At 50.7% G+C, this 27,416-nt stretch overlaps 1 protein-coding gene across 2 annotated transcripts in view; it reads right to left on the reverse strand.

Annotated features, from left to right (window-relative positions):
• The window catches only part of AP3D1 (adaptor related protein complex 3 subunit delta 1), a 2,198,421-nt gene that overhangs the window by 1,083,328 nt on the left and 1,087,677 nt on the right, over positions 1 to 27,416 (reverse strand). The window lies entirely within an intron of this gene.

The raw sequence follows: 27,416 nt of genomic DNA on the forward strand, positions 1-27,416 counted from the left end.
TGCCACACGTGGTCCAGGATTGGGATGGCAAATACCGATTTTCTCCTTTGACCCATATGGTCAAAAAGGAAACAGTCTTTCTTCTGCTCCTCAGGAATCAAGCCGAATTCGGAACAAGCTTTCCCCATCATTGCATGGAAGGCTCCCACATCATCAGGGGGGGATGGCTGTGTCTGGCTCCTCGTAGACTCTAACTCTACATCCGAATTCCATGTTGGGTCCCTCGACGGTGACAGGGAGATGTCTGACCCCGAGTCATCCAGTATAGAGTCGGACTCCGACAATTCACCCTCCTCCTGAGCTCGAGGACGATCTTTCACCGCCTGGGGAGCCGATGGGTGTTTCGTCGTCGAGCGAGCCGTACAAGTTTGCTTGTCGACGGAAGGTACAGACAAAAGTGACGATGACGTCCCAGGTTGAGGGAACTGCGTATCCAGCCGCTGCAGGAGCTTCTGAAGAGTATTAAGCACATCCAGAGACAAAACCGTCTGGGGGGGTCAGTAACGTGGATGATATAGGTACCATACCCCCGCTCGCACTCGTCGCCGTCGACGTGGAAGGCCGTAAGCCTAAATCCGATGGCTGCAGAACCATGTCACCTTCTCCTTCCGCCGAGCAGGCCGTGTCTGGCTGCAGTAAGACCTCAGGGGGGATCGGGTCATAGACCTCAGGCAGCCAAGCCATCGACTGAGTCTCCGTCGACGAAGGAATCCCAACCGCTGCTGCTTGAACGGTAATAGGCATCGTCAATGACACCGAGGTCGACGAGCAAGTCGTCGTCGAGCCCTTAGACTTCGTCGTCGATTTGGATGCCGACTTCCCGGCTGAGACCTCTCGACTCATGGAAGACCTGGGACGGTCCCCTGAGGAGGATTTTGGCAGCGCTAGCCTCTCCGTCTTAGATGATGAGGAGGAGGACTTTTTATGTGATGAGGAAGATCGAGCCTGTTTCCTCTTATGCTTGTCCTCAGCGCGAATTTCTGCTGGCCGTACCTTCTTCGATGGAGGCTCCGACTTGCTCCTGGAGGCCGTGGAGCCAACTTCCGAAGCCGGGTAGGCACCCGCTCCGTCATTAAGCCAGTCGACCAGCCTTCTTTTACGGTCCTTAAGGGTTTTTTGGGAGAAACCCTGGCATATCTCACATGTATCCGCCGTGTGGTGCGGGTGGAGACAGTAGATACAGTCCATGTGGCCGTCTCCTTCATAAACCTTTTTGAGGCCACAGGTTGCACACGGGCGAAATAACGCTTTTCCAGACAATTCTCCAGAATTTGAACTTCGCCGAAGCGAAACAGAAAAACAACCTAGTTTTCACTAGTAGTAACACGAGGATCGCACTACTTTGAAAGACGGTTGAAATCTGAGGGAGCGCGGGGGCGGGGCCTGGATTTATATCATGACGTCCTGGCGCTACGGCCACGCATGATACAAAACGAGGTGGATAGGACGCATAAGCGTCGAAAAGGTTTTTCTACGGGAAAGGGTCTATATAATGTACCGGGGATTCCCAGCCTGACGACGGGGAATATTCAAAGCATGTGAATCCATGAAAGATCCAATGCTGGAGAAAATATTAGACAGGAGGTCCCCAACACAGGACAGGCCCCCACGCTTTTACCACAGTCCCTGCAGGCTTCACTAAACACTGCAGGCTCTGAACCCTTTTTTGCAGTCGACTCAAAAGTTCTGCTTTCCCAAAAACATCAAGTATCTTCAATCTACACTGCTCCCATTTCTCAGCCGAAGCAGATTTTGATGGGAACCTTAGCTGTTTTTCAACGATGAGGAGTTTTCTCTTTTCTGAGATGAGTGATGTTAATCACCCAGGAGTTCGACCTCTAATTTTCCTGCTCTTCTATTATATTTTTCGTGAGATCAATCGGTCAACCCGGTCTCCTTCCCCTCAGAAGGTCTCAACTTGTGGCGGCTCAGGGATTTGGAGAATGATCGTCCAAGCACTAATTTGGATTGTCTCCCCGTCAACGCAACTGGCATGTGCCGCAATCAGCCGTCTCATGATCAGAGCCGAGACATCAAAAGCAGACCTTGTGAGGCTCTGCAAGTGCCATTTTTGCATCACAGTCCACATCACGCTTGAAGCCAGCAGGCTTTGGTGTCCACATTTCGATGGGGACATCTAGACTACATCAGAAAAAACATTTTCTGAGATGCAAAGTGCTCTGATAGAGCATGCAGAAAAAAGGAAGTGAGGTCAAGAGCGAAATAATGGCAGCTATTTGTAAAGACATCAACATCATGTCCGACACCTATAAGGAACAAGTTACTTACCTGTAACTGTTGTTCTTCAGCATGGGTATGGCATGGATTCACATGCTCATGAATATTCCCCGTCGTCAGGCTGGGAATCCTCGGTAAAGAAAAAATCAGTATCAGTTTCGTTGCTGATCTGTCTTTCCTAGTAGTAACCAATCACTGATCTCTGCGTCATACTGACCACAGCCAATGACTGCCCTCTACCTAAGCCCCGCCTCTGGCAGCCATCTTCAGATTTGGTAGCACGTGAAGTGGCAGTATGGCCAAGTGAAGAGCCGCAGAGGGGCAGGAGGGAGGGTTCGCATGTGAATCCATGCCAGACCCATGCTGGAGAACAACAGTTACAGGTAAGTAACTTGTTCCTTCTCCAGCATGGGGTCTGGCATAGATTCACATGCTCATGAATATAAGATTAAATAGCAGTACACACATGCACAACCACAGGGGGTGGTAAAAGGCTCAACATTAAGCAATACAAAAAACTCAACATTAAGCATCTCTTACCTCCTCACCAGGCTCACCTTAAGCGAACAGGTTGCGCAGCACTGCTTGGCCGACCCAGGACTCCTCCCTGGAATCCCGATCGACGCAGTAGAATCTCGTGAAGGTGTGCGTCGACCACCACGTAGCAGCCCTGCAGATGTCCAGCAGGGGCACACCAGATAAGAACGCCGTAGTAGCAGCGATCGCTCTGGTCGAATGGGCTCTCGGACGGCCTGGCAGCGGTCGGTTAGCCAACCGGTGACAGTGCATGATGCAGCCGGAGAGCCATCTGGAAATAGAAGACTTCGAGAGAGCCTTCCCTTGATTCACAGGTCCAAAGGTCACGAACAGCTGTGATGTCCTCCGGAAACTCTTCGTGCGGTCCACGTAGAACTTCAGCTCTCTAGCCACATCCAGCGAGTGCAAAGTCCTCTCGGCCGGCGACGAAGGAGACGGGAAGAAAACAGGTAACACCAAGGGCTCGTTAAGATGGAAGTCCGACGGCACCTTGGGCATAAAGGAGGGGTGCGTTCTAAGCACCACCCTTGAGGCATGGAAAGTCAAGTACGGTGCTTTGCAGGATAGGGCCTAGATCTCTCCCACTCGTCGTGCGGAGGTAATGGCCACCGGGAACGCAGTCTTCCATGACACAAACTTCATAGGTGCGGAGTGCATCGGCTTGAGTGGGGGCCCCATGAGCCTGGTCAGCACCACGTTAAGTTCCCACACCGGGGCCGGGGCCTACACCGGCGGGAACGACCGGAACAGTCCTTTCATAAACTCTTTTACCAGTCGATGGGACCACAGGGACGTCCGTCCTGTGGTTCTGGTATATCTGGAGATCGCCGCCAGATGAATCTTAATGAAGGCATGGGCTAGCCCAGCCTTTGCCAGCGATAGCAGGTACGGCAGCACTTGAGGGGCCGTAATCCGTAGGGGGTTGATCTTCTGTGCTGGGCACCAGATAGAGAACCTCTACCACTTATGACCGTAGCATTTGAGAGTCGAGGACGCCCTGGCCTTTGCAAGAACCTCTCTGCAATCGGCCGGTATATCGTAGCCTCCAAACTCTAGCGCTGCAGGAGCCAAGACTGCAGGTTCAGCGACGCCGGGTCATGGTGGAAGATGGCGCCTCCTTCTCTGGAGAGAAGGTCCGCCGAGAGCTTGATGGGAGGGGACGTTGACAAGTCCAGAAGGTCCGGGAACCAGATCTGCCTCGGCCACGCCGGTGCGACGAGGATCATCCTGCACCAGGACCTCTTGAGCTGGCTGATGAGTCGAAGCAGCAACGGCAACGGAGGGAACGCATACAGGTATAGGCCGTCCCAGGGGAACGAGAACGCATCGCCCATGCTTCTCGGCTGGGGAAACCTGCTGGCGAACCTCTTGCACTTCGAGTTCGTCGCTGTTGCAAACAGGTCGATTTGGGGTTTGCCCCATCGTCGGAAGAGTTGATCCACCTGATCCTGGTGCAGTTCCCACTCGTGACACGCGCGCAGCTCCCTGCTGAGTGAGTCGCCGATGGTGTTGCTTTCTCCTGCCAGGTGGAAGGGAACCAGGAACATCCCCTGGGCGACTACCCAGTGCCACAGATCCTGTGCCTCCTTGGATAGGGCTGGGGATCTGGTGCCTCCCTTCTTCCGTATGTAAAACATTGTCGTGGTGTTGTCCGTGAAGATACGCACCACCTTGCCCTTGAGCGACGGGAGGAACGATTTGAGAGCCCAGAACACGGCTCGGAGTTCCAGGACGTTGATGTGCAGGAGCCTCTCCTCCGGAAGCCAGAGGCCTCTTGCGTGGAGATCTCTGGTGTGGGCGCCCCAACCTTCCAGGGAGGCGTCCGTCGTCACCGTCTCCTGGTACACCGGCGTCTGAAAGTCCTTGCCCGCCGTGAGGTGCGCTGGAACGCCCCACCACTGAATCGCCCGCCAGAACACCTCGTTGAGGGGACCCTGTCTTCAAAGGTGCCCGTCGCCTGTATCCAACGGGCGTCGAGAAATTCTTGAAGAGGGCGCATCCGTAGTCTGCAGAGGCGCACCAGGTAGATGCAAGAGGACATCATCCCCAGGAGGGACTTGATGGACCTCACCCTGGCCACGTCCGTGACTAGCAGGCGCTGCACTTTGCCTAGAATGGTCTTCGTCCGTTCTTCCGACGGGGCCGCCAGGCGCCTCACTGTATCCAGCTTCGCTCCCAGAAACAGGGCCACCTGCGACGGCACCAGGTGGGACTTCGGGTAGTTTATGGCGAATCCCAGGCTTGTGAGTAGCTGGACGGTCCTCGCAGTGTGTTCGACGGCGAGTTCCCTCGTCCTCGAGCGGATGAGCCAGTCATCCAGGTAGGGGTAGACGTGAATCCCCTGTAGGCGCAGCCGCGCCGCCACTGGTGCTAGGCACTTGGTAAAGACCCTGGGGGACGACTTCAATCCGAACGGCAGTGCTCGGAATTGGTAGTGGCGTCCCTGGACGACGAACCTGAGGGACTTTCGGTGATCTTTGAGGATGGGAACGTGGAAGTATGCATCCTCCAGGTCCAACGACGATAGAAAGTCGCCTTCCTCCAGCTGTCCCAGTACGTGCTGGAGGGTGACCATCCTGAACTTTTGTGATCTGATGTATTTGTTCAGACGACGAAGGTCCAGGATGGGGCGCCAGCCGCCCGTCTTCTTCCTGACGAGGAAGTACCTTGAGTACACCCCGGAGCCACCCCGAGGCGCTCCCTGCTTGCCGCGACCCCTGTAGGCCTCCTGAGACGAGGAGCGTGCCGCCTGGCGGTAGGACGAGCCACCGCTGGATCCCTTTGTTGGCACCCTGTCTGCCTCCGGAGCTCCGAAAGGGCCAACGTTGCTGAAGGGCTCTTAGGGCGCGGGCCGTCTAGGTGTCCGTTTTTATGGCTTGGAGGGACTCGTCCACCGCCTTCCCGAACAAGTTGCTGCCGTCGAACGGCATGTCCAACACCCTGGTCTGGACGTCCTGACGGAAGTTGGTCACCCGGAACCAACCCCGTCGTCGTAGGCAAACACCGTTGCCCAGCTGGCGGAACCCGGTATCGGCAATATCGGTTGCCACCGTTATGGCGTGGTCCAACGCCACCTCGCCCTCTTGCAGTATTTCCAGGGCCTCGGACCTCTTGTCGTCCGGCAGGAAGTCCAATATGGGGGCCAGCTTAAACCAGAGCTCCCTGTCGTAACGGGCCAAGATCGCCAGGGCGTTGGCCGCTTTGATCGTCGTCGCCGCCGACGAAATGACCAGCCGCCCCATGGCGTCCAACTTCTTTCCCTCGCCGTCTGGCGGTGAATTTGGCGTCTAGGCTCCTGACCCCGCCACTTTCTTCTTCGCCGCTGCCGAGACGACCGAGTCTGGCGTTGGCTGGGCCCTGAGGCACAGGGGAGCGGTTTCGGGGACCCGGTACTTCTTCTCGTACCGGTCCCGTTTGGCTGGTGCCGTGGAGAGGTTTTTGAGAACCGACAGGCCCTCCTCCCAGATGTCATCGATTAGGGGCACCGCGATGACCATCTTCCTCTTGTCCTCCCGGCGCTGATAGAGGAAACCTTCCTTTTTCTGCTCCTCCGGGCAGAGCTGGAACAATTCGGACGCCCTGGAGATCATGGCGTGGAATGAGCCAATCTCGTCAGGTGGCGAGGCCCGCGCGACGGGAGACGGGAGACCCGTTCCGTCGCCCTCAGAACCCGTTGTTGAGCCCAATGCACCGTCATCTCCCGACTCGTGGGAGGATGAGGAGGGAACTGTAGGCCCTACGGGGGCGAGCAGAGGAGAGGGTTGGGTCCTCCGTCGTTTGTTCTGAGGACTTCCCGACGGGCCAGGTCGCGGGTCCTCCGGCCTGGGCCGTAGGAATCTCGTCCTTATCTCAGAGCATAAGGACTGGATGGCAGACAAAATGGCCGCCGAGCCATCCTGAGGCCTGGGATCCGGCTGCTCCGGAAGGGAAGGCTGCTCTTCCTCACCATCGTCATCTTCCTCGGTTATCTCCCGAGGATCTTCCTGACGGGATCGAACCTTCTTGAATTGGACCTCGAGGTTCCTCACGGCCTCTGTCAGTTCCTCCTCCGAGGCTGACTCCGAGCTCGAGGAGGGCACCGTGCCCCCCCCTCGCTTCTTCCATCATGGCGGCCACGACGATGGGCTGAAAAGAGGATTCCCTCCTTGGCGGCAGGGAAACTAGTCCCGGAGGCAGTCTCCGCTGGAGGTGTCTCTGCCGGCTTGGCAAGAGTCGCCGCGATAGCCTCGATAGAGGCCTTCGCCTGCTGGGTAGGGGCCCTCACCACCTTAGGTGCGTCCCGGGCCTTCTCCTTCGGGGGAGGGGTGACGCCTCGCTCCCCCTCTTCCGAGATCGGACGTGGCTTCTCCCGAAGCTTACCCGGGGTCTCGGACTTTCTCTTCCCTGACCCGGGGCGTTGGCTCGTGGTTGACAGTGCCGGGGAAGGTGCGCCCTGCCTGGCGACCGAAGAGCCCGACCTTTCGGCGCTCCCGGAGCCAGCGGACTCGTGGCGCTTGGCCTGGTGTTGGGCCCCCGTCGCCGGGGCGCCCGTACAGGACCTAGAAGCCCACTCGGACCCTTTCTTCTTCTTCTCACCCGTCGAGCCCTTCTCCAACCAGCTTGCGAGACGGGATCGACGGTTCCTCATGGTCCGCTCCGACAAGATCTTGCAGAACTGGCAGTCCTTCTCTACATGAGTCTTGTCCCCATGAAGACAGTAGAGGCATCGCGAATGTTCGTCTTCCTTAAACACATTCTGCAGCCCGCATCCAGGGCAGCTGCGAAACAGCTTGGGTCCGGGCGACGAACTTGCATCCTGGGCCATCTCGAAGTAGGCCGCAAATCTTCTGGAATCCTCCAAGAAGTTGATTTGACGAAATCTTCACCCTTGAGGGGCGTAGGAAAATCCCACAATGGGTAGCCGTTAACGGGAGTAGAAACGGTGAAGCTTGAGGCTCGATTAATCGAAAAAATGTGAAAATTTACCTGAAAAAGCGCGAAACACGCAGTAAAAGCTCGAGAGCTAAGCACGAGGACTCCAACACTTAAACGTGCGGTAAAAATCTGAAGATGGCTGCCAGAGGCGGGGCTTAGGTAGAGGGCAGTCATTGGCTGTGGTCAGTATGACGCAGAGATCAGTGATTGGTTACTACTAGGAAAGACAGATCAGAAACAAAACTGATACTGATTTTTTCTTTACCCAGGATTCCCAGTCTGACGACGGGGAATATACATGAGCATGTGAATCCATGCCAGACCCCATGCTGGAGAACGAGGATTATCGAGGGAACGCCATAGCCGCACAGCACCCATTGGAGATGAAAATTGTACAAAGTCTGTTGCCGCCACAGAATGATATCCAAGATGAGGAATCCATAGGAGGACAAAATCTATTAGAATGATTCTTACTGCAGCAAAATGCCATTGCCTAAACTCCGCAAATCTGTTTACAAGAAAGGGTCTTGGCTAAAGAGGCCTTTTATTCATTTTATTCTTTCACTGCCTCTGGGGAAAGGAAAGCTAGTGGTATGGCCAGGGGGAACCAGGTGAGGGAGCAAGTCAATGGAGAGAAGAGGGAGAAAGCAGGAGTTGTGTGGAGAGGGGAGCGTAAAGGGGTGGACTGGCCTATAGGGAACTCTGGAGATTTCCCTGTGGGCCTCTGCACCCTGGGCCTGTTTTGTGTGGCATTTCCAGATTTTCTCATAGGAAAAGCATTGGGCTTGCTGAAAATGTGTCAAATGGGGCCACTTTGAACATTATTTCCAGGGCCACTTTTAGTTCCCAGTCCACCCCTGAGGATCAGAGGGTGGAGGTAGATGGAGAAAAAGAGGGAGGAACATCAGAAGGATGGAATAAAAAGAGGGAGAGAAAGGAGACAGTGGGTGGATTAGTAGGTAGGAAAGTAGAAGAAAAGGGAAAGTCAGAAAGAAGTACATAGACAGAGGAACAGGAGGGCATTGAAGGAAGTGTATAGTATATTAACTTTGGGAACTTTATATCATGGACAACCTATATTGTTCCCAGAGGGAGTTAGAGAGATAAGGCGTTTGCCTTTAGGCCATCACGTTCAAGACAGTTCTTAGATAGTAGGAGTTACAGATCTGTGGATTCCAGTCTGTGCTGGAGACGGGGGAGGGGGGGTTGGGGAGAGTGGGGGCGTGAGAGACTATAGCGAGCCCATTTACAATTCGGAAAACATTAACTCCTTAACTGTCTTGGAGAGTTGGTGTTTTCTTGAGGCCAACCGCGACAGCCGCCACTGTACCAAACATATATGCCTCCGCCACCAACCAGAATGCAGAAGGCCAGGAGACCCAATAGGCACAGTAAGGCAGAGGCTGGAACTAGCTTCTGGGACTAAAAGTTAGGCAACATCTGTAATATATTCACCATTCTAACGTCTGGAAAGAAGGCCCCCGCCAACCCCCAAGCTATTGTCCAGGACAGTAGCTAAGGTGAAACACAGGACATTTAAAAGTTCAGGGAGAAGCTCAAACTATGCAACAGACTAAGTGCAGGATAGATGTGCAGACGTTTGGTCAAGAGAGCGAGCACAGATGAGCTAGTCATCCTAGTAGGGGAAGACCTTAATGGTTTACCCCCCTGAGGTGAGCTGCAACCACAGCAGTTTGGCGAAGACCCTTGGTGTCGAAGAAAGGCTGAACAGTAGGATTGAATTGGTAGTGGGCACACGCAACTAAAAATCTCAGTTACTTCTAGTGTTTGTGATGGAAGTGGGCATCCTGAAGATAGGACATTGACCAGTCCTGCAGTTAGAGGGCCTGGAGAACCATGCTAACAAGCCAAAATAATTTGGTCAAATGTGAAAAGTCAAATATTTTTGACCAAGTAGACCTAAACCACCTTGTACAGGTTCAAAAGCCTCAGCTCCAGGATGGACACATGCCCTCACTTTGTTTCGGAACCAGACAAAGGTCATTCCAGCCCATGCCTCGTTCGGAGTGGGGCACCTGTTTGCCAGAAGGTGATGAACCTACTCCAGGAGGTAAGGGGCTGGAGGCAGAAAAGGGTTAGAAGGAGAATGGTCTGGAGAGCGTTAAGCAAAAGGGAGAGAGTAACCCTGAGTTAGCACCTGCAACGGGTCAAGCCTAAGTAGTAGTATGAGGGGTTTACTGTGATTTTACTGAAACACCCTCTTTCCCTACGATTTCACCCCCTGAACTCCCTCCACACCCATTGCAAACCCACACCCACCAGTAAGATAGATAGATCGATAGATCGATTTCCTTTTGTTGTCAGCAAAAAGAAAAAGTCGGGATGCACTCCCAAAAGCAGCTGAAAATGCTGTGATGACTTGCAGCAAAGAGGCAATAACACTGAAGGAATTCCAGACAAACTTAATCCTTTATTGTAGTTTATCACATGGCAAGGAAAGTGGAAGAAAAACAACGCTCACACCGCTTGATCACGTTAGGAGATTAGACATTAAAAAGGTGACTTAAATGGCACAGCAGTCTCTTTGGTTGTGTTTCCCTGATAGACCGTCTCATAGTATAGCATGGTTCCACTCTTAGAAAACATGGCAGACATATTTAGATGTATGAAGGTAAACAGAATTCCAGTGTTGCACTGCTAAACAAGAATAAGTCAGCACAAATTGTGAGTTAAAATAGGCAACAGATATCGACCAATACGTAAATGCTCTTATAGATACAATTGATGTGTAGTACATAATATCCCACCATTGGCAGTCTATATATGAGCAATGTCTTCTACTGATCAACATTAACTGTGACAGTGTGTATATTTAAACACGGATGTGGTAGCAAATCACAATATTTTAAATGGTTGTAATTAAATTTGTTTGGTAAAAGCTACTAGTAATGCTTTTGTTGTTGCCTTTATCACGTGCTTGGTTGTTTCTCATATTAAAATATATGCCTGCAGCTGCCTTATAGACATGGTGCTGTGTTTGTTAATGACCCATTGTGTAGTTCGTGTATGCCTGACAAAATTATCGAATTGTACCAAGCACACAAAAGTAGTCAAGGACCCTATTCTAAATACATAAGTAAGGGGCATAGTGCTAATAGTTTGGCCCGTGGTCATTTACAAAAATATAAAATTACAACAAACTTGCGGAAATAGTCAAAGTCCCTATTCTGTTTGGGTAGATAAATAGTGCAAGTAAACATTACGACTTGTGCAAATACGCAAAGCAGCAATTGGCTAGAATATGTCGTTTCCAACATAGACAGCATCCAACAGAAATAAAGTGCAAAGTGCTAGGGATCTTTGATAAGACTGCGTATGTACGAAAAGGTCTCATGCATGTTAAAAATTACATTTAGAATACTCGGTCATAGGACCTGTCAAAATATAAGGACTGGTAATAGTCTCAGCAGTGGCCTATACAGTTTGTACTGAGTAACTACAGATAGATGCCATGACTTAATATTTCAGCAGAGAGATTTAAAAGAAAATAAAGATGGCTGTAGATGTCTGAACGAGTTCAACTGTGGAACGCTCCTGTTGGAACATAAAGAAAAAATTGTGCAAAGAGAGAAAGCCTCTAATTCTAAGAAGCTGTTAAAATATGTAAATAGTATATGCACCACCGTGAGTGACTAGGGTACTGTGGGGATACAAATATATGATTGAAGCATATCGACCTCCCTGATGTATAAGCCATAAAGTGTCCCCCGGGGGCATAATAGAAAAGCAAACCACACATGCAAAAAAGACAAAAGTATGCCTAATGAATATGTCATTAAAGGAATACGAAGTATAGAAGAGTAGCCTATGTGTTCTCTGAACAAATAATCCAAATATAAACAGAAAAAGAGAATCACAGAGAAAACAGGAAGAAGTTTAAGCAGACTTGCGGAAATGACGCCCAATCCCTCACGTCAATAAATGCTATAACTTCAAATATTCCCAACTCGTCTGAACAATACTAAACTTAATCTGTAAAAATAGGGTATTTATATGAGCCAAACATAAAGGTGCAAGCACTGGGCACAAGAAGGCTTAAAATACTTGGTTATCGTTACATAGTCCTATGTTCCGAGGAAGGTATAGAGTTCTTCATCCAAATTAGGTCCTTTGGGTTTTTTTGTTTCCAAGTCCAGAATGCATTTGGTTTCTAATTGTCTGAGCATCAATTCTCTGTTGCCTCCTCTGGGGTGTTTAGGAACTGTGTGTATGCCAAAATAAGAGAAACCATCTAGCTTGCCATCATGAGCTAGTTTAAAATGGAGAGCCATAGTGTCATGATTCCTGCCCCTCATGTCCTCAGCCCTCGAAGATGTCAGGCTGGAGCCAGGCCTTGATCACCTACATGTCCCTCAAGGGCCTCTCCATCCCTCCAAAGACCCACTTGGAGTCAGACTTGGCGCTTGTGGCACCAGACTCACTCACTCCCATGGGATAACATTGGGGATTAGACTTGTAGTCATTGATGGGGACAAGATGGATGCCCCCACATATTTTGGTTCCCAGAACTGCATGTGCAATCTAGTCGTTTGTGTGTGGTTCAGGCCAGAGACACCTGGGACACCCAGAGACTAAGCCACGCCCAGGCTGAGAAACATGCTTTGCGTTTTCTGCACCTGCAGCGTGACACTCACTGTGTTCGGATCGGTCTCCAGTAAGCCTGCATCTTTCATCTGCACTCAGCTCCTGCAAGAACAAGAACACCGTTAGGAACAGCCTTACCTTGCGGCGCTTCTGCCCATCATTCATCGCTCCTTCTGTTCTGAGGGCATCTTCGGCGGCGTCATCCCCATCCAGGCACACTGCTTCCTAAGAAAAAGGGAAAAGAACAGAAAAAAGGTATTAGTAAGCATTCAGCAAATCTTCGCTTATTTTTAAAGACTGTACGAGCTTCAAACGCTTACCTGAATCCCGGCCGCTCTGGGGGAACTCTGTCTCCGGAACTTCTCATCCATCTGCAAGAGGGAAAAGACACTTCAGGTTAGCGTGGAAACATCTAGAGGCGCTGCATACCGCGCTTACCCACCGCATTTGTTCTTCATAACCGGCATCCACGCTGAAAACGTTGCAGCACCTAAAAGAGACAGAAAAAGAACTCAGTTCAATACAAATACGAAAGGGGTGCATCGCGCTCTCACTCACCTTCAGCGCTACTCATCTCAGCAGTACGCCGCCATCCTCGGACGCCGGCCATCATCTAAGGAAGGAAAGGAACAAAGGCAGAAAACTGTTCAAAAGACTCATTATACTTACATGTCGGGCTCTTCCCAGAGAAGTAACTAGGCAGCAACGAGCCCACATCAATCAACGCGCCCCTGTGCTGAAAGCAGGACGGAGAGGACGCTATCCAAGAAAACAAGGTGAGCTGTGGATCAAAGGGAAGGGTTGGATCCCAGGGAAGAAGGGGTTCAAGCACACAGACAATAGGGAGTTAAACTCTACCAATTCTGTGTTTCAGGCCCAGTCTCCAGTCAGGTAGCCTCCAGGGAAGGGTTCGAGGTAGTAAGAGGTCAGAACAGGCTGAGTGACGTCCCCGTGGATACCAGGTGAGCGTAACAGAACGCAAAGCCTCACATCAAAATCCACCTGGGCGTCATGGAAACGTCAGAAACCGACCAGTTAGGACAAGACTTCATTGAGCTACTACCTTGTGCCCCCAAGCACCCAATCTCTTGCAATCCCCTTTCAGAGAAGAGAGGGGAAACAAGTGGTTTTGAGGTGGGCAGTCGTGGCTGTTAGGGAGAATTCTCAAAATGTGCTAATTTCCCTTACCTTTTGAGACACCCAGTAACTTTGCTGGATTTCTAGGGTTTGATGTTTTTACCTGGAAAGAGTAAGCACCTTTTTTTCCCATCCTTTCATGTATTTTGAAGTGTGTTTTACTTTGGTGTTCTTTGGTTATGGAGTTTTAAAACAACCCCATAGGCATCATCTTTTTCTGTGCGTCACACAGCACCTTCAGTGCAGTGGTACAGGGATGTCCTTCTCTACCGTCTCCCATAGCATGTAAAGTTAAATTGACTTTGCTAGTCTCTTTATATTTACTGACCCAGCACACACTATCTTACTAGAGAGTGCTGGAGGGGTTCCCTAGCTTCCTCGGAGTAAAAACACTCATGTAACAGTAAAATGTTACCCTTCCTACTTTAAATGGCTGGTGGCAGTGGTTTAGATCAAACTACCATGATTTTTCTCGACCGCTAACAACGGTAGCTAAAAATCGGGTCAGCCATCTTTTTCAATATGGCGCCCAAGACCCATCTGTAAAAACAGACTCCGGTAGACTTTTTCGCCATTTCTTTTAGGAAAGGTCCTTCTTGTGCATGTCTCTGTGCGCCAAACCACGTTTGGTCCCTTTGTTCGTTGGCCTTTGGCGGGCTTCAGTGCTGAAGCTTTCCTCTGGCGCCAGTGTGTCTTGGGTGGACAGGATGTGAGGGAGGTGCCCAAAACTCCCTGTGCTTAGTCTCCTAGGAGTCCTGAATGCACTCTGGCGTGATTGTCCGGGAAGGACAGCCACCCTGCTGTCTGAGTGACAGCCAGGCTAGAATGAATGGGGGAAAACTGTTTAAAAGCAGGTCTCCGGGACTTGGAAAGCAGAGTCAACCACTCGCACGAAAGAACTGAAGACGAGATGAAGGAAGAGGACTCCTGCAACTCCTGGACGACCGGTGAAGCCCTGCTGCAGGTCCGAATTGCCTGAAACTCCATCGACAGAGAAGCCCTTCAAGGTTAACTTCTTCCCTCGAGTTTGGTGGGAACAACCAACTCGCAAGCCACCAGGACACCGTCCCCATCTGGTTGAATTTTCATCAGAGTGCTGTTGAAAACCGGATAGACTTTAAGGCACTCACATCTTAAACTGACGTCTTGCTAAAGCTTTTGGCCTCACCCCTGGGCAGTGCAGGAACCTCCAGAAGTCGTCGTCCCCATGAATGAAGCACAGGACAGCGAGATCTGCTCCAACTGCCAGGAACAACTGCCTCAGCTACAGCTCTTCTTCATTGAAAAGGTACAGTGCAAACACGGTCCGGAAATCTTTTCGGCCATCGAGAAAGTGCTTGAAACTTTCCTCAACTACGAAGGCTTGTCCTTCCCTTAACATTCGTCAAACATTTTACCAAGCCAAATTCTTCTAATCTCTGTGGCAAAGACTTAACCGTTATCTATCAGAACTGTGCTATCCTATACAAAGTCTCTGAACCATTGACTTTGGCCCAGGCCTATTGAGAAGAATTGCTGGTTGTAGTTAACTGAAACCCTTTGCCCTGCCTATGAATGTATGGTGGCTGTCTATTCTTATAACCTTGCCTTTCTACCCCTTTATTAAGTATTTGAAGTGCCATTTTGCTGCCACTTCAGGGAGATGAACTTACACATTTACTTACCGCTTGTGTTTTTTGTAGTTTATTAGTGTGTGATATTGAGCTGCTTATGCTAGTGTAATGTTTTCTAACTGAGTAAATAAATGTATATTCTTTTACCAAGAAACCTTGAATCTGTGTATATTTGAATCACTGTCACTACGGTATCAGCGTATACAATCTGTAAGCACCATTTGTGATTTTGTGGCCCGCTTAAAAGATCATGTTGTATTTTTGTAGCATGCTCACGTCGTGACTGCCTGGCTAACTTTTTGTGCCTGCTTATGTTCCACGCTAGGCAATGTGATTTCTTACTGTATAGCCTGGTCACCATACTCCTACTGGTCTGACACCTCTCTAGGCTTGCTGCTTATTTGTTTATATGCCCTGCTTGCCTAATTGAATTACACTTACTGTGACCCCACCTATCAATTTGCCAATTGCTGCCTACTGCTTATATTCCTTGCATATCAATCTCATTTGTGTCGTGCATAGCCTGGTCATTGCGCCTCAGTTTGTCGATTGCCACATTAGCCTTGTGTATTTTTGTAGCATGCTCAGTTATTAAGTCCTACAAGTCATCCTTACTGTACTCACCTGTCCTATTGCTACTGACACGTTGCACAGTTAGATAACTCTTGGTCCACATCTATTTCACATTACTTTGGATTTAGCCTCTAAAATGCTTTGCTACTCACTTCCATCATCTATCCTATTTGGATAGTGCACCAAAGCATGCACCCCTGTCCACTCGACATCTGATCACATACTTATTGCTCACCTTTCAGATCATAACCTGGCCACCACTCCTCACCGTAACCTCACAGTTCCATGCTGCGCCCTCTAACACAACCAGTACCACAACATCTCCCGAACTGCCTCTCACTGTCATGTCAGGTCCCATTCCTTATCTAAACGAGCCGGCCCTTCGGCTACTACACTTTGCCACCAAACCTACCCCTAATCAACCTTGCCCCATCCTCTTGAGAAACTCCAGGCTTAGCCCACGCCTGCGCCACGCACCGCACCGTCAATCCACAAAAATCAATAACATAGCTACACATGTTAGACAACACACTGACTGATTTAGGATTATTGAATCCGGCTCTGAGTCCACTCCCTTATCTAACTCAGGCGCACATTGCCGCTAATTGTCCACCACTGCCTCATCGGTCCTTACTGACTTCACTCAACCAACCCAGTCAACCATGTTTCTCATCTGTTAGAAACCTTAGACTAGCCTCCAGATGTCATCAAATCCCATAATCGACAACATTTCCAACTCCAGCGACAACAAAACCATGGCCCATTCGGCTCCCAAAATTGACTTCCCTTCAGGCTCATAATGTCATCACCGCCTCTAAACTCAAAGGTGCGCTCATCAAAGCATGCTCTGTTTCCGCGCACTCCCTATATATTGCAGATTTCATTGTCACAGAAAACCTCGACTTTCTCGCAATCACAGAATCCTGGCTGCATGCGGACTCCGGACCCACTCTTACTCTTGCCATCCCAGATAACTATTCCATTATCAGGTGTGACAGGGGCACTAACCAAACTAAGGGGGGAGGTATAGCCTTCATATTTAAGAGCTCGCTTAACTTCAGAGTTGCCAAAAGCCTGCGGCTGCCTTCAGCCAAACTACTGTCCATTAAATTGCCCAATCACACAGCTACCGTACATCTCATCTACAGACCCCACCCCCCCCCCCGGCCCTGCCTCTTCATTCATAGAGGGCATCTCATCTATCCTAGCTACTAGCACTAAGCCAAACTCTCAAATCATTATACTGGGAAACATCAATCTAGGCTACCAAGACACGAATGATGCCAAAGCCACTGGCCTAGAAAGTGTCCTGGCCGACTTCGGTCTCACCCAACATGTCAATGAGCCCACCCATTATCAAGGGTCGCACTCTTGACTGGGTTGCTGACATGAACTGTGCGTTGAATATTACCTCTGTGTCTCCTTTCGCATTGTCTAATCACTACAAAATCTCTTTCAACATTAACTCCAGTCCACCCACAGTTAAACCCAACCTTGCCCCCCCCACTTCCATTCGCAACAAAAAGGATATTGCGGCTGAGAAATGATTCCCCCTTATCCTCCCTCTACTGAACTTGGCATCCTCCTCGTGCTCGGACCCCACAGTTTTAGTAGACACCTACAATCAGGTCATGCTAAAAGCCCTTAACACCACTGCCCCCCTCAAATTGCGCAAACAAAAACCGCGGCTCCACCTTAACTCATGGTTTACCCCGCACTTCCGTGACCAGCGTAAAGAAAAAAGAAAAGCTGAGGCTCACTGGAAAAGTTCACCCTCTCTAGCCAACAAAAATAACCTCATTTCAGCATCCCTTACCTACAAAGAAGCTATCTTAGCTGCAAAAAATGAAGTGTACAACAAAAGGATCATTCAAGCCCAATCTAACACCTAGGAACTCACTCTTCAACATCCTCAAGGAACTTGAGTCTCCAGTTGCCCCACTTGATACATGCACCCCTGAAACCGAGTGGTGTTCCAACATTCAAAAGGCACTGCTTGACAAAATTGCCATGCTCCAAGCCAAAATACTAAAAATAGCCACCTTTCTGACACTACGGGTAACCCCCATCCTACAAAACTCCATCTGCTAAACAATCCTTCAAACCGTTCAGCTTCTCACCCCTCATCACTAAGGAAGTCGAAAATATAACAAAGCTCAAGCCCTCCAACTGCCAAGGCGACACCTGCCCTGCACCGGTCTTAAAGGAAGCTGCACATAACCTTGCCCCATTCATTACCTCCTTCATCAATGCCTCCTTCAAATCAGGAATTGTACCCGATAACCTTAAAGATGCTTGGGTCATCCCGTTAATCAAAAAACCTAATCTTGATCCCAGTAATCCCTCTAACTACAGGCCCATCACCACGGTGCCATACCTGCTTAAAATTTTGGATCGAGCGGCCCATCTCCAAATCCAGGATTACCGTGAAACTAACAATCTGTTAGGGCTTAGACAATACAGCTGCGTTCCCAGACACGGCACGGAGACGGCCTTAATTGACTTGAAAACCCAAATTGAGGACCTGAAAGACCAGGGCAAACCGGCACTCCTGCTCCTCCTTGATCTGTCAGCAGTCTTTGATTTGGTAAATCATCAAATCCTCTGCCACCGCCTCAAGATTGCGGCCCACTTCTCTGATGCTGCCACATCGTGGATCAGCTCTTTTCTAGCGAACAGAACCATGAGGGTCTTCTCGCACCTAGCAGCAGCTGAGCCTGCCCATGTCCCGTGCGGAGTCCCTCAAGGATCCTGTGTACCCCCCACACTCTACAATGTGTTTACTAAACCGCTCTTTAATATACTTGACTATCTGGGTGTCTCCTACACTAATTACGCGGACGACACCCAGATACTCATCCCTATCACTGGCGACTATGTAACAGATGCCAAAGCACTCAATGTAGTCTACACTGTCATCCAAGCCTGGATGGCACATCATGGGCTCTGCCTCAATGATGAAAAAACAGAGTTAATCATTCTTGGCTCTCAATATAAACTCACGCAACTTGACCCCAAATACAAATCCATTATTGACGGGAATATTAAAGTCTCTAACGTCACCAAAACTCTTGGAATTTATTTAGACTCCACTCTGTCCCTCAATCGTCAAAACAACTCAGTTGTTTCAGCATCATCCTATACGTGTAAACGGATTACAGCGTGTCGCTCCTTTTTGACAACTGAGAATTGCCCGATTCTCGCCAGAACCCTCATGTCCAAAATCGATTATTGCAACGCCCTCCACTTGGGGACTAGTCAAAGAAACATTGATAAACTCCAGGTCACTCAGAACAACGCCATAAGGGCAGCTGTCAACATACCTAGGTGCTCTCACATATCCAACACTAGACGCAACTTGCATTGGCTAGCCATTACTCGCCGCATATCCCTCAAAGCACTCTCCTTAACCCAGAAGGCCCAGAACAATGCAGCCCCGGCCTACTTATCCATGCGCTTCACACAACATACAGCTACAAGACCTCTAAGATCTGCCCAGGCTCACACGCTGACCATTCCCAGTTACAAGCTTCAGACAGCCGGAGGGTCGAGCTTTCCAGTCCTCACGGCTAAGCTCTGGAACACCCTACCCAATGCTCTTAGAAACGTTCCATACTTCAATTCCTTCAAAGCTAAAACCAAATTGTGGCTACATGAACGGGAGGCCCTTGCCTCCTCTCCATAACCCTGACATCTGTTATTAACATCGCCGACTGCTCACTATAGTCTGTTTATATTGTATACTTAGATTCGTTCACCTCATTGTTATAAGGTGCTTTGAACTGTTTTTGTAAATGTGTTTAAATAGTAATATGTATATTGTATCTTGCTGCTGTAAATTGTAACTGCTTTTAGACATGCGCCCAGATGCCCCGAGGCATGGTGGGCACTACAAATGAACAAAATACAAATACTGTATTAGTTGGTCCTTTGTGTAACTTGTTCTACTGCTCACTTAAACTCTTGAGATAAGTCTGGCTGCTCAGCCACTGCTACCACCTAACTGTGAAGTACAGGGTTGTACCAAAGGTGAAATTGTACTGACACTTGTAGTCTTAATTGCATGTAGTGTTCCCAAAGGGTACTGCATATAATTCTGCCTAACAGTGGCTTGCATCAAAATACTTCCCATTGATGCATAGGTGGAGAGAAAAGCCAGATCCGGGGTTACCATGCAATGCATTTTAGCAAGGTCCCGGTCCACGGCAGGGGTTGACACTGCATTCTCCCAGGCATCCAACAGTGGAGCCCAACAACCGGTTTGAAGGGCAGCAGGTCTTTCTCTGGGGACCCTCATCTAGGATGTTGGCCAATTCAAACAGACCCTTGGCATGGCGGGTGCTAATATCTACAGTGTTTAAAACACCTTTGCCATATCCTTCTGAAAAGTAGTATGAGTTTTACCCGAGGTCAGGACTTGAAGGATGCCCAGCTCGAGGAAGGTGTTGAGGTCGTTTTACGCCTCCAGGTTTTCAGACAAATCCACCAAGTACTCACACCGAGTGAACAACTCTGGAGTAGTAGAGTTCCCTCCAAGTGGGATGGAATACCCTCTTCTCATCAAAGGCGTCAGAGATCTTTGACATAAACTAACCCAATGGAAGTGGGGCCTTCTCTGGGGGGGGGGGGGAATGGTAGCAGTGCCGAGCAACATCTATGGTGCAGAGGATATGGCACTGAGATCGACATTCATGGGTGAAACAGCATTGCACTAGGTCAGATCTGTGTCTGTTGGAGCTAGGGCTGAGACCACAGCTTTGTGCTTGTGGTCCTGCAAGGAATCTCTGCAGGCTTTTCCAAGCAAAGTGGGCCCTGCGATTGCCACCAGACTTGAAGCAAAAATGTCTAGCCTCATGAGCCATGAGCAGAACTCTTCCCATTCCTCTGAGGTGGAGTATTGGGGTGGGAATTTGGTATCTTGGGAGCAGATTCCTTTGCGGAGTCCCTGGAACAGTAGCCTCCCTCCTTCAACGAGAACGAATGATGCATCAAGAAGTCACTTCGAGTGAGGGATCTCTTTCGCTGCTGATGCTGCTCGTCCTTTCAGACAAGAGAATGGTCTTCCTTTTTCCATGCCCAGAGAATTTGAACGTGTTTCTTTGCTATCCTTGTGGGTCCATAGTGTCTTGGGTGTATGGACTAGCACACTTTGCAGACCTGAAGATCGCCCTCTTCCCCCACCAATATAAAGAGATCCTGTGGGGGTCAGAGACGGATATGTCAACTACATTTCGCACAGGACTTAAGGCCCAAGGCCTTCCTCGGGTTAGGCAATCACAAGTTAGCAAAGCTAAATGGAGGTCCCGAAGCGTAGTGATTGGGGGGACAAAAGGAACCAGGTTATGAGGCATGGAAGCTCCATATACACACCCCACCTTACATAAAGTCCAGCTTGGGACACGTAGCAGTGCTGAGCATAAAGTCCAGCTTGGGGCATGTAGCAGTGCTGAGCATAGCCGGCACAGAGCCCTGCAGCAACCCCTTTTGGCGTAAACGTTTTTGAAGGTATCTGAGCTGGAGACAGAATATCAGATGAGGAATCTGTGAAAGGCAGGAATCCACTAGAAAAGGAAAGCTACTCAAGTATTTTATAAATTAAACAGTGAAAATACCACCTTGCAGATAGAAATTAATAGTTACTCACCATAGTGACTCATGTACTCTTAGTCCATAGTTCCCTTTCCTCCATACTGCATGGGCGTCCCTTGCTAGGGACGGGAGACGGAACCTTTTTCACCAGAAAAAAATCTTCTTCCCCTTTAAATTTAGAGGCGCGGCCCTGAGAGCATGCTCTCCCCTGAATCCGCCCACCTGCGCCACTCCTCAATCCCCATTGACACATCGACAATATTTAACATTGCCTAATGACACCAGTATTACTAGGGGGGAGGATGGTGGGACATATGGAGGAAAGGGTACTATGGACTAAAGAGTACATTAGACACTACGGTGAGTAACTTAATTACTCTTGCGTCCCGTCCCCTTGCCTCTATACTGCATGGGCGATTACAACTGAATGTAGGCCCCGGGTGGACAGGGGACCCTCCTTAAGCAAACTGGTTCCTTAGAACCGCTGTCCGAAAGCCGTGTCTGATTTAGAGCCGGCGTCCAAACAGGAATGCTTACAGAAAGCCGAAGGGGTGGCCCAGGTGGCCGCCCTGCTGATAACCTACCACGGAAACTGCCGCTAGAATGCGATGGCCGTGGCCTTGGCTCGTGGGCGTGCATGTTAGCTGGAAGTGGTTTGTGCTGCCCCTCATAGGCCTCCTTGATGGCCGAAACCATCCACTTTGCCATAGAGGCATTGGATGCCTGATAACCAGGCCTAAACTCCCCGAAAGTGACAGAGCGTCGGACTTGCAGAAGCCCTTAGTCCTGTCCAGATAGAATTTCAGTGTGCGCCTGACATCCAGACAGTCCAAGACCCTCTGGATCTCGTCCTTGGGGTCGGCGTGGAACGTAGGTAGGACCATCTCCTTGTTCAGAGAGAAAGCGGAGGCTATCTTGGGTAGGAACGCGGGGTGTGTTCTCAGGACCACCTTATCCTTGTGAAAAACAGTATAATGTCCTGAAGCCACCAACGCCTGGATCTCGCTGCCTCTGCGCGCAGAGGCGAGTCCCACCAACAGAGATGTTTTAATGGTGACCAGCCTGATGTCCGCGGACGCCATTGGCTCGAATGGTTTGTGCGCCAAGGCGACCAAGACTACATTGAGGTTCCACACTGGGTGTGGTTTCTTGATTGGAGGGAAGAGCCTGGCGATGCCCGTTAAATGTTCGAGGCGAAAACTCCCTTCTCCGAATTTCTGTAGGCCCCTATGGCTGCCAGATAGGTGCGGCATGTATCCAGCTGTACGTTTCAGTGGGCAAGGTGTGCAGACAAGGAGAGTATGTGATACAACGTGCACGTAAGGGGGTCGATAACCTTAGAGAGTTGGCCTAGTGACAGAACCTAGACCATTTACTCTTATACTGGCTCCTAGTAGCCTTGCTCCTAACGCCCTGAATAATTTCTAGATAAAGGCCCAGGTGTTTCAGCATGACCTGCTTAGGAACCATGCTGCAAGGGCTAACTTCTGTGGGGCGGGGTGGATAACACTGTCCTCCCTGTTGCGCCAGGAGATGAGCTGTGCCCAGCAGCAGGTGAATTGGAGGCCTGTCCGAGAAGCTGAGAAGCTCCAAGAACCACGGTCTTGCAGGCCACCATGGGGCTATCAGAATGATGCAGAGGTGACAATCCCTTTATCTTGTAGAGCACCCTGTGGATCAGGGGTATAGGAGGGAAGGCATACGCTGTCATGCCGCTCCACTGAATCTGAAAGGCGTCGCCCATGGAGCCAGGGCCCTGCCCTTGCCAGGACGCAAACTGCTAGCATCTCTTGTTATTCCAGCAGGCAAAAAGATCCACCTGAGGATGCCCCCATCTGCTGAAGATCTCCATCGGCATCTGACTGTTCAATTGCCACTCGTAATTGTTCGCTCCCAGTCTGCTGAGCCTGTCCACGTCCAGGTGGGCTCCCCCGGAAAATGGATGGTCCTCAGGTAGATGTTCTTCAGGGCCCAGTCCCACATGCTGACCGCTAGCTTGCACAGTGGAGGTGACCTGGTACCACCCTGCTTGTTGACATAGTACATATTCTGGTGGAGTTGTCCGTCTGGATGAGGACGACCTTGCCCCCAATGAGCGGGAGGAAAGCTTTGAGAGCTAGCCAGATGGCTTTCAGCTCCATCCAGTTGATATGAGACTCTTGCAGGGTTCAGACTCTGGACACCGTGGATGTCCAAAGTGGCCCCCCCCAGCCTATCCGAGAGGAATCCGTAGTAATGGTGACCTGAGAGGCCGGCTGCCGGAAGGGCCTGCCCGACCGCGGGTTGCAGTCCTTGGACCACCATGTGAGGTCCGGGCGTAAAAATGGGGGAGTGCCTTGCAGGTCTGCTTGGGAGCCCCGCACCCGATTCCATGAGGCTGCCAAGTGCAGCTGCACTCTCCTCATTTCTAGTATCGGGTAGGGTACGACCAGTAAGACCACTGCCATGATGCCTAATAAGTGTTGGTACCACCAGGCTGAGGTCATTTCTCAGGTGAGAAGTGAGTAGAAGCCCTCTTGAAGGATGTGACCTTGTCCTCAGAGCGGAAAACCCTCTCGGAGCTTGTGTCCCATATGAGGCCCAGGAAGGTCAGGCTCTGTGAAGGCGGCAGCTGAGACTTCTGGAGTGTGATCATAAGGGTGGAGGAAGTGTGATGAACCGCCTCTGAAGATCTCGCCCTGACGAGCCAGTCATCCAGGTACGGGTTGAGGGGGTGGCTCTGGACACTGAGGAGGGCTGCCACAGTGTTCATGAGTCTGGTAAATACCCTGGGGGCTGAATTGAACGCAAAGGGTAGCACCTTGTATTGGAAGTGGCAGCCCATGATCCTGAATTGTAGGAAGGAGCGATGCAGCTGCCAAATCGGGACGTGTAGATCCAGGGTGCACATCCAGATCCCCTGCACAATGTCTACACAATCAGTGATGACATAACCATCTTGAATTTTTGAAGAGGGAGGGAGAGGTTGAGAGTGGAAAGGCCCAACACAAAACTCTGGCCAGTCTGGTGGTTCTTTTGTATGGTGAAAATCCTAGAGTAGAAGCCCAATCCTCGCTGGTAGGCTGGGACTTCTTCCACGGCCTGGCTCTCGATGAGCGACCAAGCTTCCACCAACAGAGTTGCTGTCCCAATCTGTGGGAGTGTAGGGGAAGAGGGGAGAAGCGAAAGGGATCGGTAGGCGGTACCCCGTGGATTCTATAGAGATAATTCAGGGGTCCGCAAACTTCGGACACCAAGACTGTGCGTGAAAGGCAAGCCTGCCCCTCACTGGAGACACGTGGACCTGAAGGGACACGTCATGCCTTCTTTCCCTCTGATGATGCTGCGGAGGAGGGGGACTGAAAAAAGCCCTTGCTCCCCCCCTTTTGTTGTTTGCACCGGTGCTGATGGGCGAACTGTCGAGCTGTGTGGCCCTCCATTCTTGGAAGCCGCTGAACCCTCCGAACGTCCGCCCCTTGTCGTAGCGTTGATGTGACTGGGTGTACGCCCTGGGCGTGGCCTTCATAAGTATAGAGACTTCGCAGTTTGCTAACTGTTTTTCTTTTTATCCAACTCATCAGTGGTGGAGTGAAAGGGGTCTCCCCCTTGAATGGAAGGTCCAATATGCATTCCTGGCCGTCGGGGTTAAGCTTAGAAGCCCGAAGGTGATGCATATGGCCCGGCCAGAGGTGGCAATGTGGGCCACAGTTGACTTCATGATGTCTTGCGCCACCATTTTAGCCTCTGCCAGTCCTGCCCTGAAACGTGACTGGCTCTGCACCGGAAGTTCTAGAAGGAAGTCGGCTATTTCCCGCTAAAGCCTTTGCTTAACGGCTGCCAGCATCACATCCGCCTTGGATTGACGAAGATGCACCAAACGGTTGGAATAAAGCTTCTTCCCATACTCCTCCAAGATCTTCTCCTCCTTGCCTAGCATTGCTGAGGACGAGGTGGCCGCTGATGACTGAGGCTTTGAGTAGAGCAACGCTGCAGCCGTCACTGAAGAGTGCGGTTGAGGGTGTGCCGACAGCAAGAGTGGATCCCCCTCCATTTACCTATACTTGGCATGCAGGCGCCGATGGACAGGCTTGGCCGAATGGGGCTTGAGCCACCCTTTTCTGGCCAAGGCGACAATGTCCTTCTGCATCGGATTACCTGTTCTAGCGGCAGGGCATAGTTGTTCGACTTCGGTTTGAGGAATGCCAAAGTGCTCTGCCAGACCTGAGAGTCGTTCATGGAAGGCCTTGACTGACTACGGTGTTGTCGGGGTCTTCTTCCTCGTCCGTGTCCACCAAGGGCGTCCGGCTGGTCCGGAGCGGATGGAGTGCTGGGGGTTGAGGTGTGGAGACCGGAGCCTGGTATGCAACCGCCTGACCGGCGAGCAGCAGAGGAGCCAGAATCGAAGTGGCATCGGGGGCTGCAGCGCTGGAGCCATAGGAGGAATGACTATAGGCGGGAGGGAGTATGTGCCTAATTACATCCCTGAGGATGGCCCCCATCTGAGGAGATGTCATGAGCATGAGGAACTTGTCAAAGAATCTATCCTCGCAGGCCGGTGGGGTGGTAAGTAATATTGACGGGGTAGCGGGTGGCTGCTGAGGCCGGTGTTTACTCTGTCTAGCCGGTTGTGGGGGTAAACCTGCACTGTGATGCTGATGGATAAGCTGTAGGCCACATACCTGGTTGACACCAGTCCCACATTGTGACTCGTTCTCCCACCAGCTCCGTTCCTCAGGAAGGTATCGGACGAGCAGCCATTTTGTCTGGCACGGCAGCCATCTTGTGGAGCTGCATCCCACGTGCCAAAGTCGTGGTGATTGGCTCACTAGGCCCAGCCTCCTCCAGGACTCTTGGCGATGGAGCGTGAGGCCTACCCTGCACCTCAGGCGTGGTAGGCGTGTCACCATCGGCAGAGTTGCCGGTAGTGCTGCTTGCAGGCCACCCCCCTCAGATATGTTGCCAGTACAAGGGTGTAGACCGGTAAAAGAACCTTGCGGTCCCTCAGCACTGTCACCGGAAGCATCTGCAGACCCCCTCGGCCTGGTGGCAGGTAGCTGAAGTAGTCTCGGTATAAGTACTGGTGCAAGACCCTGAGAGATTCCTCCTGTCTGGGCGTTTCCGAGGAAAGGAGTCGCTCCTGCGGGGTGCACTGGAAAAGAGCGGCCCTCCCTTGGGCCTTGACCTGTGTCTGACGAAGTCCTTCAAGTCCTCTGGAGGCAACTTCTCGAAGAGCTCCCTCCAACTGGCTAGTCTGTTCTTCAAAGCTTGTGAAGAAAGTGCGTCACACACAGTGCAACCCTCCCATCCGTGGTCGGGGACAAGGCAGCGGAGGCAAAGAGCGTGGGGATCTGATATCGGGAAGAGCCCCTCGCAGGCTGGACACCTGCTGAAGCCCGCTGAAGTCTACCTGCGCCGGGGAGGAGGGTGGCGCCAGAGGACTGAGTACCTGATTGATAAAAGAAGACAAAAAGTCAGAGGAAAGTATCCAGGGAAGAGTGCGTGGTAATACATGGCCGAAGCCAAACTCGGGAGCGCTGGTGAAATCGGTCCGTTCCAGTCGATGCAGAATAGGGGAACGGAGAGTGGCGCCGGTGGGGGGAGTGAGTGATGCGCATGCCGTCAGGGCTGCACCTCAACTTAAAGAGGAAGAAGATTTTTCTGGTAAAAAAGGTTCGGTCTCCCGTCCCTGGCGAGGGACGCCCATGCATTATGGAGGAAAGGGGACGGGACTTCAGAGTAATGGAAGTAATCTAAAAACAGATGTGCTTAAATAGAGATCAAGCCCCAACTTTTGCCCCCTGCCCTTCAGTTTTTGAGAAGCTACAGAGCCTCCTTTAGACAGATAAAGAAAATCACTAATGCCAACTATTACATCAGGCTTTTCATTTGTGCAGCTTTTTTAATTTTATATACCTGTTAAGTGTTTTTAATATAAAGATGCTGTCTTTTACTGAATAGTAATGGTTTCTATATTATGTATATGTCAACCTAGCCCGCATGGAGAACTTCAAGTCCAGTAAACATACAAATAAACATGGTAGGGTTACTCATACACAGGATAATAATAATAATTTGGCATTTATGCAACGCTACGAACCCTCAGGTATCCGAGCGCTGCTTATTATTACCCACGGTGTTTGGTGCTCATTTATCGACCTCGGAAGGATGAAAGGCTGAGTTTGGCCCCGCTGGGATTCGAACCTGCATTAGCAGGACATGCACGAATGTCAA

The sequence above is a fragment of the Ambystoma mexicanum genome, chromosome 1p (genome assembly GCF_040938575.1).
Source record: "Ambystoma mexicanum isolate Mex_15411 chromosome 1p, UKY_AmexF1_1, whole genome shotgun sequence".
NCBI lineage: Eukaryota > Metazoa > Chordata > Amphibia > Caudata > Ambystomatidae > Ambystoma > Ambystoma mexicanum.